The sequence below is a fragment of the Leucoraja erinacea genome, chromosome 32 (assembly GCF_028641065.1).
Source record: "Leucoraja erinacea ecotype New England chromosome 32, Leri_hhj_1, whole genome shotgun sequence".
NCBI classification, from domain to species: Eukaryota; Metazoa; Chordata; class Chondrichthyes; order Rajiformes; family Rajidae; genus Leucoraja; species Leucoraja erinaceus.
In genome coordinates this window covers 7,515,520-7,530,905 of record NC_073408.1, presented here as the reverse complement: position 1 = coordinate 7,530,905, position 15,386 = coordinate 7,515,520, and the positions used below count along the sequence as shown (strand labels likewise).

At 42.3% G+C, this 15,386-nt stretch overlaps 1 long non-coding RNA gene across 3 annotated transcripts in view; it reads right to left on the bottom strand.

The window, feature by feature from the left end:
- Positions 1-4,087: 4,087 nt before the first annotated feature.
- The window catches only part of LOC129712326 (uncharacterized), a 307,129-nt gene continuing 295,830 nt past the window's right edge, over positions 4,088-15,386 (bottom strand). For all 3 annotated transcript variants that reach the window (XR_008726038.1, XR_008726040.1, XR_008726039.1), the window contains 2 exons: positions 12,382-12,544; positions 4,088-7,975 (listed from right to left, as the gene is read on the bottom strand). This is a non-coding gene — a long non-coding RNA (uncharacterized LOC129712326). The remainder of the gene's footprint in view (positions 7,976-12,381; positions 12,545-15,386) is intronic.

The following is a 15,386-nucleotide window of genomic DNA, read 5'->3' as shown; positions in this document are numbered from 1 at the left end:
CCAATATTAAATAATAATTAAATATTAAATCATTAATGCCCAAAGCCCTTCACTATTTTGCAATCATACACCAGAACGACCAAATCTGGCGGTCCTTTGTTGATTAATGTTGAAATCAAGCTTTCCATAGAATCAACAAAAATAACTGATTTCTGAAATAAATAGTGTAAAGGAATATAGACGAGGTAACTACATATATGGTTTCATGCATAACCATCTACAAATAGATTAATTTCCGTATTGATCGCTTTGTTTCTTTAAAAGTTGCCAGATTCTGGGCTGGATCTCAGTGAACCTGCAGCAAGCGTTAGATGTATCTGTATAATTATAGAAGTATACAGCACGGGGACAGGCTCTTCAGCCCATCTTGTCTCTGCTAACCTTCAAACACCCATTCATCGCAATTTGTTCTCGCCATTGTCCAAGTCATGTCAAGTCGAGTTTATTGTCTATGCACAAGTACATTGAGGTTCTGGTACATGAACATTTGTGAGTGAATATTTTGGTTCTTAATAAAGTTGTAGAATGGGGATTGAGGGAATCAACAGTGGTGGAGACAAAGGGAATCACACAGAGTGCAAGACAAAGAGAACAGCACCATTGAATGCTTTTTTGTCCCAAACTGTACCAATGTTAAAGTTATGATCTTGAAGCATCCTTAGTTAAATGCAACCTATATCAAGGCTTTAGTTTGCTGTTACAAAAGTCAGGTACCTTTGCATCAAGGAATGATTTTCAATTGTGTGTGCATACAAATGGGGCATTGACAATGTAACTCCAACAGGGCTCTTTGGGAGATACCACATTCATACCTCAAATTTGGCTGTGCACAGTAGTTCATTTTCATCTCACTTTTGCTCCACATTGGCCTACAAGCATGTCCTGACCCATGAATCCATAACACAGCCTATCCCAATGATGACCAATGATAAATATTCCCCAGGAATTTACACACTCAGGGCTGAAGCTCAACTCTGATGTTCAAAGGTGAGGTTCAACAAACATCTCCAGAACTAGTGAGAAATGTTCAACATGGAAGACTACACACCAGAACCAAGGTCACTTTAGTTTTAGTGGTGGAGCTCCAGTGTACAAGTGATGCTCATGTTTGTGCAAGCCATGAGATTGATCACTGAACCATCGCCAACTCATTCACTGAAGCATAGGAGATGATTGGTTTTACATTCAAGGTCCACATGATTACAGTCAACACTGCCCTTTGACAACAAAGGTTCACAACATCAATCTGCAGGATGAGAGGGTGTTTTCCCTCTTGAGGGAATACAGAATTAGGGGCTACACTTTTAGAACATGGGGTTTCACACTTTCAACTGAGATTTTAGTTTAGTTTGGTTTGGAGATACATTAAGGAAACAGGCCCTTCGCCCCACCGTGTCCGCGGCAGTTCGAATGTGGCAAGAAACAAGAGCACCCAGACAAAATCCACACGGTCACAGGGAGAACATGCAAACTCTGAGGCCCAAGATGAGGAGGATATTCTTCCCTCAGGGATCACTGCACCTTTACAACTCACTGACCAGGGAGTTGTAGTGGCTGAGTCATTGAGATTCTTCAAGGCAGCGATCAACTGAGACGTAGTCGCTGGGAACAAGCACTAAAATAGAACTGAGGCCAAGACCAACCATCCATGCTGATATGCAATGACTGGACATATCTGAATAACCTACATGTGATCGATTCCTGCTGCTTTCTCATATGGCAAAATGGGATCAGATCACTGCGACCATAAATAAATGTTCCAATGTCTGGCTTTTTCACAAGTGCTGGACATCAGGCTGCCCTCCATAAGCAAGCTACTTGACTTGACGCTGGTTGTAGGATGGGTAGTTTGGCAAAGGCTGGATGTGAAAAGATTAATCAGTACAAATCAAGGAAATCAACTCCTAGAAATTGAAACTACACGGCGCAATTTAAAGTTACAGTACTTCTTGTTGATTTAATTCTCAATTCAGTTGGATTTTCCATCTCGACCAATGTAATTAATTAATGAAAGAAACGGATTCATTTGTGTGTCTGCGATTGTTTATTGAAATAACTTATTAAACCATATTCCGGGAAATAAATAAATTCCAGGAGCCTTACTTAAACAAGAGAAACTGTGTTTTATTACATCGCTTTATCGTATCACACATAATATACAATTATGTTGGAATAATTCAGTATGAATGATATTTTATCAATGACCTTTCAGCCAAAGACAAGCCAAGATTGGATTGTGAGCTAAATGGAAAAGTAGTGATTATCATTGTTTATATATCTTTGTATCTTGCATTAGTTTGAAAATTGTCTTATTTGTAGATCAAGAGACGAGAGGACATCATAATCAAACGGTATGAACGTTGACTGATGCACAGTAGATTACAGAGTGTGAAATAATCAGAAACAATTTCAGGCCTTGCATTTTTCAGGTGATGCAGTATTGGTAGGACAAATCATTGGCGTACACTTTGATGAGAGTTTGTATAAACAGGAATTGCCTTATATCTCCACATGCTGTAATGTCTTACCTTATTGTCCAGGCTGTTTCCAACCAAGATTAAGTAAATTGGAAAGAAATAGTGGTTTGAATAAAGTCTCTGCGGAAGTGACAATGATAAATGATGCAGAGCTGAGCACATCGAGATTGCTGCTGCTCTGTACATTTCAACCTGCTTTCATTTCTGCCTGTGCAACAGAATAACTTGACAATTTACACTGCATTTTGTAAAGGGAAAAAAAAAATAAGTGGGAGATATTCTGCAAAGTCGCAGCAACTTCACTTTATTTCCTAAACATGCCCCACGATTCCTGCAACAAAATGTTCCAATATTGCGAGTAAATAATATGAAAGTCAGAGACCCGTTTGGAATGTTCAGGCTTTTTGCAGAAAATATTGCGAGCTTTTTCCATTGGCGAATGAAGTCTTGGATGTGAAATTTGACAGCCCGGGTCTTCTGCTGCCCTGAGAGTGGTTCCATATTATAGGTTGCTGAGCTTTCATTGGCTTTCACCAGAGAATAATGACTAGTTCCATCCTCTGATTCTGGATTGCACCACCAGACAATTACACTGGACGACCTATTGCACTATCATGGACTTGCTTGTCCTAAAAATAAATTACTGGAGGAACTCAGGGGATCAAGTCGCATCTGTGGAGGGAATCAAGTCTGAGGAAAGGGCCGACCTGAATCGTCATCTGTGCTTTTACTTCCACGGATACTGCCTGACCCGTTGAGTTTTTCCAGCACATTATAGTTAGGGCATCTCCCTTCCAATCCAGCTCAGGATTCCTGCATCTTCAGCTCCTCGTGTCTCTCTTGTAAGTGTTTCTAATTGTGTTCCCTGATGGGTTTTTTTTTATTCTTCTTACTGTCTATCAGAATTTAGGTGTCATTTATGTATAATTTGTGTTGTTGTGTCTTTGTCTTAGTCTGTCTGCTAACGCAAGTAAGAATTTTCATTGTACCTGTGCTTTTCTGCACACGTGCATATGGTAGGTTCATTGGCCTCTGTAAAATTGTCCCTGATGTGTAGGGAGTGAATTGTAAGTGGGATAACACTGGACCAGTATGAACAGGTGATCAATGGTCAGATGAACTCAGCGGTCAGAAGGGTCTGTATCTCTAAACTAAGCTTAATTTTGGCCGACCTATCTCTGTCATGTCCCTAGTGGCCACGTGGGATCTGCTCTGGGAGCTGCTCGCTAAATTGCACTCCACTTAGCAGCAGGTAGTTCCAATGCTCTAACGATGGTGAGAGGGGAACAATAACCTCTGACCCCCTATCCGTCTCCGACCTCTCTGTCATGGGTCTCCCCATGGCCACAGCGGCAGCACGTGGGGAACAGCACCTCATATTCTGGGGGAGTCTGCTCGCATAAATCGAATTCTCCACTTTGTTAGTCTTAGCAGCCCCCCTGCTGCCTCCTATCCCCCAGCCTTCGGGCAATGCCCTTTCTACCCACGATGTCTGAAGAGGGGGCCTGAACGTTGACTATTTCCTTCGCTCTCCATAGATGCTGCTGCACCCGCTGAGTTTCTCTTTTTTGTGTAACAACATTCTCTGCATGTCTGATGTGAGATTGGTTCACAGACGAGTGTGTAGTGGGTATTCAAAGTCACAGCTTGTACACGCCCAGGTATACAAACATACATTAGGTCCCGGACTCACTCAGAGATTTGTTTAGTTCAGTTTATTGTCAAGTGTATAGTGAAAAGCTTTTGTTGTGTGCTAGCCAATCAGCGAAAAGACAATACATGAGTACAATTGAGCCATCCACAGTGTACAGATACATGATAAAGGGGATAACATGAATAATGGTCAGTGCAAGATAAATTCCAGTAAAGTCTGATCAAAGATAGTCCAACGGTCCCCAATGAGGGAGATAGGAGCCCAGGACTGCTCTCTAGTCTGAAGAAGGGTTTCGGCCCGAAATGTTGCCTATTTCCTTCGCTCTGTAGATGCTGCTGCACCCGCTGAGTTTCACCAGCACTTTTGTCTACCACTGCTCGCTAGTTGTTGGTAGGATGGTTCAGTTGCCTTGGTTTTACTTATGTCAGGTTTACCATGATTTGTTAGTGATTTATTTGGATTGTGAGCTAACCAGTCAAATCACATCACACTATACCACCGTGCATTTAATGAAGAGATTGGGGATCTGATTACAACCTCCACTCCACATTCCCATCTGCCTGTAGTGACCTTTCACCTCTTTGCTTATCAACTATCAAACACCTCTGCCTTAAAAATATTCAAATATTCACAATTGCAATCTAATATTAATTTGCAGAGACAGAAATAAACAACTAGACATGACTGAATTTCCAGACCAATGGATTTCCAGAGCCATTGAATATCAATATAGATATTCGCTCCATAGTTGCTGCCTCACCCGCTGAGAATCTCCAACATTTTATGTTTTACCGAAGGTTCCAGCATCTGCAGTTCCTTGCATCTCAATAAAACTAAAGGCATTTTGCTTCAGTGGTAACATGGAGTCAGCAAGCTTAAATGCAATTAGAATCATAGTCATACAGCAAGGAAACGGGTCCTTCAACCCAGCTTGCCCATGCCAACCAAGGTGCCCATCTACATGAATTACAGTTGCCCATCTACATTTGACCCATATCCTTCTAAACGATTCCAAGCCTTACATTTGGATATATGCAGGAAAACAGTCACAAATTATTTTATTCCCCAATAGAGCCAATTAGAAAGGAAAACAGTCTAGTTTTAGGTTTAGGTTTAGGTTTAGGTTCAGTATTGTCCCCTGCACCAAGGAACACCCCTTGTTTTGCATGCTATCCAAACAGCTTGGATTTCCTCCACTCCTTATTCCATATAATGGCGGTATGGTGGCACAAAGGTAGAGCTGCTGTCTTACAGCGCCAGAAACCTGGGTTCAATCGTGACTATGGATGCTATCTATGTGGACTTTACACGTTCTCCCTGTGACTGTGTAGGTTTCCTCCAGGTGCTCCGGTTTCCTCCCACATTCCAAAGATGTGTAGATTTGTAGGTCAAATGGCTTCTGTAAATTGGTCCAAGTGTGTAGGGGGCAAAACTGGGATACCATAGAACGAGTATAGGAGTGATTGTTGGTCGGCCCAGACGGCAGGGGTCGAAGTTTGATGTTTGATGCTTTGAGATCAAACGTTCACTTTGAAGAGCAGTTTCACCATTAACAGATGATGTTGACGCATCAGTAGAATACGGGACAGAGCCCAATGCATTTAGACTGCCTGAGAACTACCCACTTCCTTCACACGAGGAGGGGCTTAACTAAAGGAGCAAACCTGTTTCTATTTGAACTACACAAATGTTAACGCAACAAAATGTTTCAAAGGCACATTATGCAAAGTTATATATGTTTATGCATTTTAGAGGCACTAATTTAGACATAAGCACAACAGCATGATTTTACTATTAATTAATCCTCATAAATATGCAAATACAAACAGTTAAATTCTGATAAATGCATAAACAGATTGCCAAGTAATTTTATGCTTTGATCTTTGATAGGCCGGTTACGGAATAAGAGTTAAATTGTGTAATTTGCTATACAATCCATTTAATCCCCTATTATGTAATTCAATCGAAACAAAAACATATTTCCTACATAAATGATGCCTTCTGAAGTATTTCTAGCTGAGATTTGCCATTGAAAGGAGGCTTTGATTAACTTGAATGTGTTTTTAAATATTTTGAACTGATGTCTCACTCTTTTGAAGAGAATCTGCCACTCATTGTTAACCAACAGATGTTTATCTAAACCCATCAGCAGATGTAGGTTCCTAGTTAGCAGGCAGGAGGTGGGGAGCCTGGGATTTATCCATCTTAGCAAATAAGAATAGGAAAATAGATTGACGTTACCTGGTTTATGCATATCGGAGACGGTGCCTCAGCAAGGCAGCCAATATCATCAGAGACCCACCTTGGCTACGCTCTCATCTCACTATACCATCGGGTAGGAGGTACAAGAGGAGCCTGAGAACCATGACCTCCAATTGAAAATACGGCTTATTTCCAGCAACCATTAGGTTCTTGAACACTGCATAACACTAATCTCTAATTTCAGCATCTGTGATTTGCTATGGACTGTGTCTTTGGTTGCACTATGAAGCTCAGTTATGCACTGTTATGTTTATCTGGCATTACAGTCATTACCTCATTGTATTTTTGTTTATTACTAGACCGGGTGCGGACCCGTTGGGCCTGTCCCCCAAGGCAATGCTCCAACACAGCCCCCAACATACAAACTCCATGCAGACAGAACCTGTCGTCAGGATCAAACCCGGGTCTCTAGCGCTGTAAGGCAGCATCTCTACCATCATGGTGTCTCATGCGTCACTGTGCATGGGTCACATGCAGACAGCAAACAGAGATTAGCTTAACATGGCACCATGTTCAGCATGGACATTGTGTACCGAAGGGCCTGTTCTTGTGCTGCACCAATCAACATGCTAATGTGTTCAAATCTATGCTGCTCATTTTTCATCCCACTGTTAATTAGTATAGGGCTCCCTTATCTTACATTGTACACCTCAATTTGACCAGTTTCAAAGCACCAACCCCATTGTATCCTTGCTTTCCTCACAGCTAACACTTTCCAGTCCGGGTGGCCCTTCTCTGGCTTGTCTTCAGGTGATCTTTCTTATAATGGTTTACAATCAGAACAATCGTGTTCCTTCAGTCGGCACCTATGCAGTTCAATACGTCCTGGTCAACATGTGCCTGTCCTCAAACTCTTTACTCATTTGCAAACCATTAATTGGAAAATCCACCTTAACTAAATCTGGCATTGAAAGCCTGCAACGACCACAAGACTACCGGGTTATTATAAAAACCGGCCTGACTGACTGATGTACTTCAGGGAAAAGAAGTTTGCCAATTTTCCCCAGTCTCCAACCTCACCGCAGTGTGTTTGACTTTTAACTGCTGTCTGAAATTGCTGAGCTAACAGTCTGCTGTGGGATCACAAATGCTGGCCTTGCCAATACTCTCCACATCCCATGCATACATAATTGGACACATTATAAAAGCTAATAACAATTGCAAAGACTCACAGAAGTTTGTGAGATGGTAGTCTTTCTATTCTCAGTCTGAAGCGGGCACATGCTTACCTGGACACGATGCCATCTGGTACGAGGCACTCCCATGAATGGGAAACATCGACCCATCTGTTCATCCTGTCATCCATAGAAGTGGTTCAATAAGATTACCCTTCATTCTTCTGAACATCAAGGGCGGCATAGTGGCACAACAGTCGAGTTACTGCCTCACAGCACCAGAGACCTGGATACCATCCTGACTGTGGGTGCTGTCTGTGCAGAGTTTGTACGTTCTCCCTGTAACAGCGTGGGTTTTTCTCCGGGGGCTCCAGTTTTCTCCAACATCCCATAGACGTGCAGGTTTGTAGCTCTATTGGCCTCCGTAAATTGCCCCTGGTGTGTAGGGAGTGGATGCGAAAGTGGATCTAACATAGAATGAGGACAAATGGGTGATCGATGGTCAGCGTGGAGTTGGTGGGCCGAAGGGCCTGTTTCCACACTGTATCTCTAAACTAAACTAAACAAGCACATGTCCAGTCTGTTCTAAACCGTTTCTGGATTTAACCACTCACCTATTTCCACGTAGCAATTTGCACTAACCAATTGCCCATCAACCCACCTGCCTTTTGGATGAGGCAGGAAACTGGAACACTTGTGGAACACAGAGAACACCATAAGTTAGGATTAAACCTTAGCTGCTAGAGCAGTGGATAATTCTAACGCAATCTTATGCAGAACAAGACATTGCATTGAATGCCAATTCACAAGCAAGGTTATTTTGCACTCTTAAAATAGACTTCAGGCAAACAGCACAATTTGAACTCCAGGTTCCCGAAACACCATCGGTAAATGCTCCTGCTCATGTCTGTGGGATCAGAGTATTGGAAAATAACTATTAATCGATTGAAGTTTAGTCAAGATACCATTCAAAGGGACTGTATAATCCAGCAGGAATCAATAGTTAATTCAGTGCAAGTATGATAGAAAACAATTATGTATGCTTGTTCCTGCCACATGAAACTTCTGTTGATCATTTCGTCTTCAAACTTGACAACATTGTCAGTTGTTTTGTTTGAAAATTGTACGTCTTCCCTTTTAAAGTATAGCACAAAGTCTCTTTCAGAACCCTTTGTGATTTTTGGTGACACGACTTCAAAGATACTCTTTTCCAAGACCAATCTTCCTGGCTGCTCTCCACTGAAAAGACAGGCTTCCTAGAAAATATCACACTAATGACACCTTATTTTGCAGTTGAAACAAAAAAGAACCAGGCTTGTTTGGGATAAAGCAAGGATTGTGTGCGTGTAACACAAACCTTGAACAACATGTGCGTTCCATTTTTGTTTCGTTCTTTTGGTGTGCTCTATTGAAATTTGACAATGATGGATCATGTCAGAGTGCTGTATGAAAGATAAAGAACGGAGATATTATGTGAAGTCTAACCTCGTCATGGAGTAGACAGTCTGAAGAAGGGTTTCGTCCCGAAACGTTGCCTATTTCCTTTGCTCCATAGATGCTGCTGCACCCGCTGAGTATCTCCAGCATTTTTGTGTAACCTTCTAACCTCGTCATGTCTTTGTTTCACTTTGGTGTAATTATCCAATTCATGGAAAGTTAAGAAGCCACAAAACCATACAAATACAGAGGTTCTGTTCCTGTTATTTCAATGCTGGCATTGGTCAGAGATGCTTAGATTTATAGAGCTGTACAACACTGAAGCAGGTCCTTCAGCCCATCTTGTCTAGGCCAACCAAGTTGGCGTACAGAGCTAATCCTATTTACCTGCTTATAGCCCGTATCCCTCTAAATCCTTCCAACTGGCACGTCTTTTAAAAACCATATTTGTATCCACTTCTATAATTTCCTCTGGCAGCTCATTCCAGATTTGGACCGCCCTCTGAGTTGTCCCTGAGGTTCCTCGTAATTTTTCCCCCCTCTCAGCTTAAGCCTATAGCCTCTAGTTTTAGAATCCTCCACCCTAGGAAAAAAGATTGTGAGCGTTCATTTTATCCAGGTCCCTTATGATCTTGTACATCTCAATAAGGTCACCGCTCAGCCTTCCATGCTCCAAAGAAAAATGTCCCAACCTATCCAGCCTTAACCCTGAATAATTGTATATGAATCCAAGAACTAGGAGAAGGAATAAAGCCAAACGGCCCCTCAATCTTTTCCCATAAAATAATAAGATCTTGAAGGATCTGACCTTGGCCTGAACTCCACTTCCAGGCAATTTTTTTTGTGACTTTTAGTTCAGAGATACAGCGAGGAAATAGATCGTTCGGCCCACCGAGTCTACACCAACCAATGATCACCCATACACCAGTTCAATGTTAACCCAGTTTCACATCCTACACACACGGGGCAATTTTACAGAAGCCAATTAACCTTCAAACCCGCACATCTTTGGAATGTGGGAGGAAACCAGCGCACCAGGCGAAAACATGCACGGTCACAGGGAGAACGTGCAAACACTCACAATCTTCAGTCTCGGAGATCGATAGATGTTTCAATATTAGAAGAGTTCAGGGATATGGAGTTAGTGCTGGTAAGAGATGCTGCAGTGAAGGAGGGTCCATCATCAAAGATCCCCACCATCCAGGCAATGTCCTCTTCTTTCTACTAGTCGGGCAGGAGGTACAGAAGCCTGGAATCCCACACCACCAGGTCCAGGAAAAGCTACTTTCCTACAACCATCAGGTTCTTGAACCAACCTGCACAACCCTAATCCTACCTCGGTAACGGAACACTACGGACGACCTCTTGCACTATCGCGGACTTGCTTTGAGTGTTCTCGAAGTACTCTGAAGCTCTTCCACCGAGCTGGATTTGTTTCTTCTTCTAATTATGTTTTTTCACTAATTTCTTGTGCTATTTTGCAAAGCTTTCATTTAGAATTTTATATATGATTAATATATAATTTTGTGTGTGTGTGTTTGTCTCAGTCCACGTGCGTGTGATGATGCTGCAAGCTAGATTTTCATTGTACCTTTAGACTTTAGAGATACAGCGCGGAAACAGGCCCTATGTCCCGCTGAGTCCACGCCAACTAGCGATCACACCCCATACACTAGAGACAATTTTCAATTTTTACCAAAGTCAATTGACCTACAAACCTGCATGTCTTTGCAGTGTGGAGAGGAACTGGAGCACCCAGTCAAAGTCTCTATGATGTTCAAAGGTCACAGAGAGAATGTACAAACTCTATGGAATGATCGCTGGATGGCGCAGACTCGGTGGGATGAAGGGCTTGTTTCCGCGCTGCATCTCTAAAGTCTAAAATATACTATTGTTATGGAATTGGATGCATTGGCATCAGGTACACCTATAAAATGCACATTGAATGAAGTCCATGACAAATCTCTCACTTTTCTCTCTCCAGTGGAGATTTGTCATGGGCAAGTAACAGTCAAGCGCATCACTCAATGAATATTTCATCAAAGTGATGAAGTGGTTTCACTCTAATGAGTTCACCTTCATCATTCAGAGATCAATTATTCCAATGCAAATGAACTCCAGCTTGGTGGAAGAGCTTAGGCATACTTCGAGAACACTCAAAGCAAATAGCTTTTACCTGTGATGTTCAAAGGGAACAATTCTTCAAAATGTGAATTGGTAATTAAGTTTAACAGTAACCAGAGAAAGACATGTCATTATTGGTGACAATTGATTTGTTCCCGTCTCTGTTAAAGTCTCTTATTGTTCACCTCAGGGGAGATTGCATTGTTTCTGCAACAATATAGTGAAATGAGATGGGAAGATACAGAAGAGATTCTTTAGGGATATATCTGTCTTTGTCTGAGGTCTTTTAAATTTGAATAGTGCTTGTTCTGTGCTGACACTGGTGTGTGCCTATCCACAGTTGCTGTTCACCGCTACAAACGGGTTAGAGGTAACGGCAACTTGGCCAAAGCCATGGCTTGCCTTCCTCAATGGCCAAACATTTTGTTTCTATCCTGAATTATTCGGAATTATTATTTTGCGTCTGAAGTAGGGTCTCAACCTGAAACGTCACCCATTCCTTCTCTCCAGAGATGCTGCCTGTCCCGCTGAGTTACTCCAGCATTTTGTGTCAATCTTCGATTTAAACCAACATCTGCAGTTCCTTCCTGCACATTTTCTTTTTACTAATAATTTTACAGAACGTTATTATAGAGTGATGTGTGCAAACATGCAGTGTGCAAGCAGGCCCTTCGGCCCAACAATGAGGAACTGATTCCAAGTCAGCCAGAGCTGCAGGGGAAGCTGATATTGGTGGCAGTCCTTTGAAGTGGAGATGGTGGATCTGAACCTGGCTGTGTGTAGAAGAATTTTCAGTTATTTTGATGAGTGACACATTTGCTGTGTTACAACTTGTAATGTGAGTCGTGATATATGTTTTTTAAATGTTGGTATCATTTGTGTAATAATATGTGTTGAATTTGCAATAGAAACATTTTTTACTTTGGACCCAGATTTGAGAGGACAGTGCTTGCATAACTTGCATATCACTTTCTATATCATCCCATAACACTTTACAGCTGGAGGTATTCTTAGAGCGGCACAGTGGTGTATCAGTCAGTACCTGCTTCCTCACAGCTCCAGCTACCTAGGGTTGATCCAACTTTCTGATGCTGGATTTGTGGAGTTTGCGTGTTCTCCCTGTGGCCACGCGGACTTCCATGAACATCTCTGTTTGTTTTCTTCACACATTCCAAAGCAATACTGATTGACTACAGTAAATTACCCCAGGTGTGGGTGGTTTAGTTTAGGGTTAGGGATACACTGCAATCCTAGTGCCCCAACCCCAACAATACATTTCATGTGACACATAGAAAGTCATGGGTAAACTTACTTTGGCATCCACTTACAGCACCAGAGACCTGGGTTCGATCCTGACCATGGGTGCTATCTGCCTAACGTTTGCATGTTCTTCCTATGAACGTGTGGGTTTTCTCCGGGTGCTCTGGTTTCTTCCCACATTCCAAAGATGTGCAGGTTTGTAAGTTCATTGGCTTCTGTAATCAATCAATCAATCAATCAATCAATCAATCAATCAATCAATCAATCAATCAATCAATCAATCAATCAATCAACCTTTATTGTCATCTTACAAAGCAACAATTGTACAGTGCAAAATGAGAAGGCGTTTCCCAGGGAATACCAGAGCATCGCACATAAAACTTAAACACTTCATACATAATAAAAACAATCCCATCCCCGATGAAACAGTACAAATAGTTAAAAAGTCCAGGTAAAACAGCTACATTAAAATACAGTAAAAACAGTCATAAAATGTCCAGGACAGCTGTGGCCAGTGCCAGAGTTATTAAAATGTCAGTGCAAAGCAGCAGAATCAGGTGGAGTGACTGTTTAGCAGCCTCACGGCCTGTGGCAGGAAGCTGTTTAGCAGTCTGGTAGTCCGGGCTTTGATGCTACAGTATCTCTTGACTGATGGCAGGAGATCCAGATGTGTGTGGAGGGGGTGCAGTTTGTCCTTAGCTATTCTCTATTGCCCCTAGTGCGTGGGCTGCAAAACTGGGATAACATAGAACTAGTGTCTGGGTGATCATTGGTCGGCATGGACTCAGTGGGCCGAAGGGCTTGTTGTCACGCTATATCTCTAAACTAAACCAAACTAAAAACTCTCCCACCCAAACTCTCCTACCATGCCAACCAGGCTCATAATCAGCAATCCCAACATAGCCAGTTTTCTCTATTTCCCTGTGCACCTAAAACAAATAACCGTTCAGGGTCCAATGATGATATTCCTATTAAATATTGATGACTTTGCGATCAACAATTGTGCTGTTATTTTAAGGCCCAATTTGATGCCTGTGAGCAAATTCACAATGACATCTTGAAGATTTTCTTCTTAGATAACTTCTTTAGCCAGAATCCAAAATTTCTGATTACACGAGTGTCATTTTTCTTATCATTGCTCAAGTTCAATTTTCCACTTCTTCCAACTATTTCATTCCAACTCCATTATGAAGCTCAGGGAATTATTTCAATTTACTGAGGTGACAATTTTGTGGATTTTCAATTCATCACAGTTGTCAAACACAGAGCTGACTGTAAACAAATATTTAGTTTGACTTTAAAGTGTGAAGTCTTGTCTCCTTGTTGTGCCTCTCAAGACCAATGGAAAAGAGAAAGAGTGAAGTCCATCCATTCCTTAGAGTACCGCCCTGCGTGGATAATCATCCAAACATATTCCTTGTTCCTGCTTTCTTCCCACACCCCTGATCTACTAGCCTTGATCTATAAGTATATCTAATTTATTTCCATGCCTCATTATCCTGGTCTCTCTTTATTATTTGTCCTTCCACCACAAGAATCAGTCGAGTCAACTTTTGCATCTTCAGATAAAGAATCCAGAAATGGACTGAAGTGTGCGTGAAGGTTTTGTATATTTGCAGCAAGACATCTCTCCTCTTGTACTTACCATCCCTTGGAACTCCTCTCTCCCTCATTGGAGACCCCCGGACTATCTTTAATCTGACTTTATCTTGCACTAAACGTTATTCCCTTTGTCCTGTACGCTCTGGACCGTAATCATGATTGTAATCATGTATAGTCCTTCTGCTAAGCTTTTCATTGTACCTTGGTACATGTGACACAGAACTAAAGCAAACTAACATAACCTAACCTAAACTAAACTTGAATCCTGGTGCTGTGAAGACTATCACTTGCCTTATTATTCAGCCACTGCAGCTCTGTTTAATATTTCAGGTCCAAGGTCTGTAAAAACTGTTCTGACATAAGTTCTTGCATCTGAGACATTAGCACTGTTTCTCTTTCCACAGATGCTGCTTGACCTGCTTGGATTTTGCAGCATTTTCCGTTTTCATTCCATGGTTCATGCCACCATGCTGATGACACTGTCTGGTGCCATGGCCAAAAAAACATGGTCTGGTTCGATGGCAATAAACTCTCTGCTACCGTGGCGATAATCACTGTCTATTGCCATGGCTACAAATAAATACTGTCCACTACCATGGCGATGAACACATTATAATACCATGCAAATACAGTAGGTGCCTCTGTAACAAGTTAGAAAAATATTGATGATAGACACAAAATCCTGGCGTAACTCAGCGAGTCAGGCAGCGTTCCTGGAGAAATAGTTTTGAGTGGCTGCCTCGCCAACAATCTGTCTCGTCCTTTTCTTCTTTGTTGTTTTTTAGTATGTGTTAGAGGTATGATTTAGTGCTCGTTAGCTTTGTTATATGTGGGGGGTGGGTTGGGGGAAACTTTTTTTTAATCTCTTATCCCGTACTGCGGCCTAACATCGTGGAGCTGGCGGGCTCTTGATGGGGACCGACTTTGGGAGCTCCAACTGCAGGAGCCCTGATCGGGGACTTTTATGTACTGTGTGTCTTGTTGCTTTGTTTTAGTATGGCATGGAGCACCGTTTAAGGGGCCCTTGGCTAGGGACCGTCCCTTTACTTTGGGAGCAAGGACCCAAGCAATCGTTCCAGGTGCGCAGAGGTTTAGCATCTCGACCACCTCATCTATCGTCCGGCTCTAGATGTTATGTATATAACTTTTATGTTCGCCGAACACCTCCGTGGTCCGCAATAACTTGTTGACCTCCCGGTGGCTCAGTAACTCCCCCTCCCACTCCTCCGCCTCCGACCTCTCTGTAAGGTCTCCTCCATGGCCACACATCGAATGTCAGCACGTATATTCCTTTGGGGATTCTGTACCCCGGACAATAAAATCGAATACCCAATTTTGATAGTCCTTGCTGTCTCCTCCCCTTCCTCAGCTCCCCTGCTGTCTCCTCCCACCCTCCAGCCTTCTGGCTACTCCTCCTTTTCCCTTTCTTGTCCCCACCTACCCCCACCCCCGATC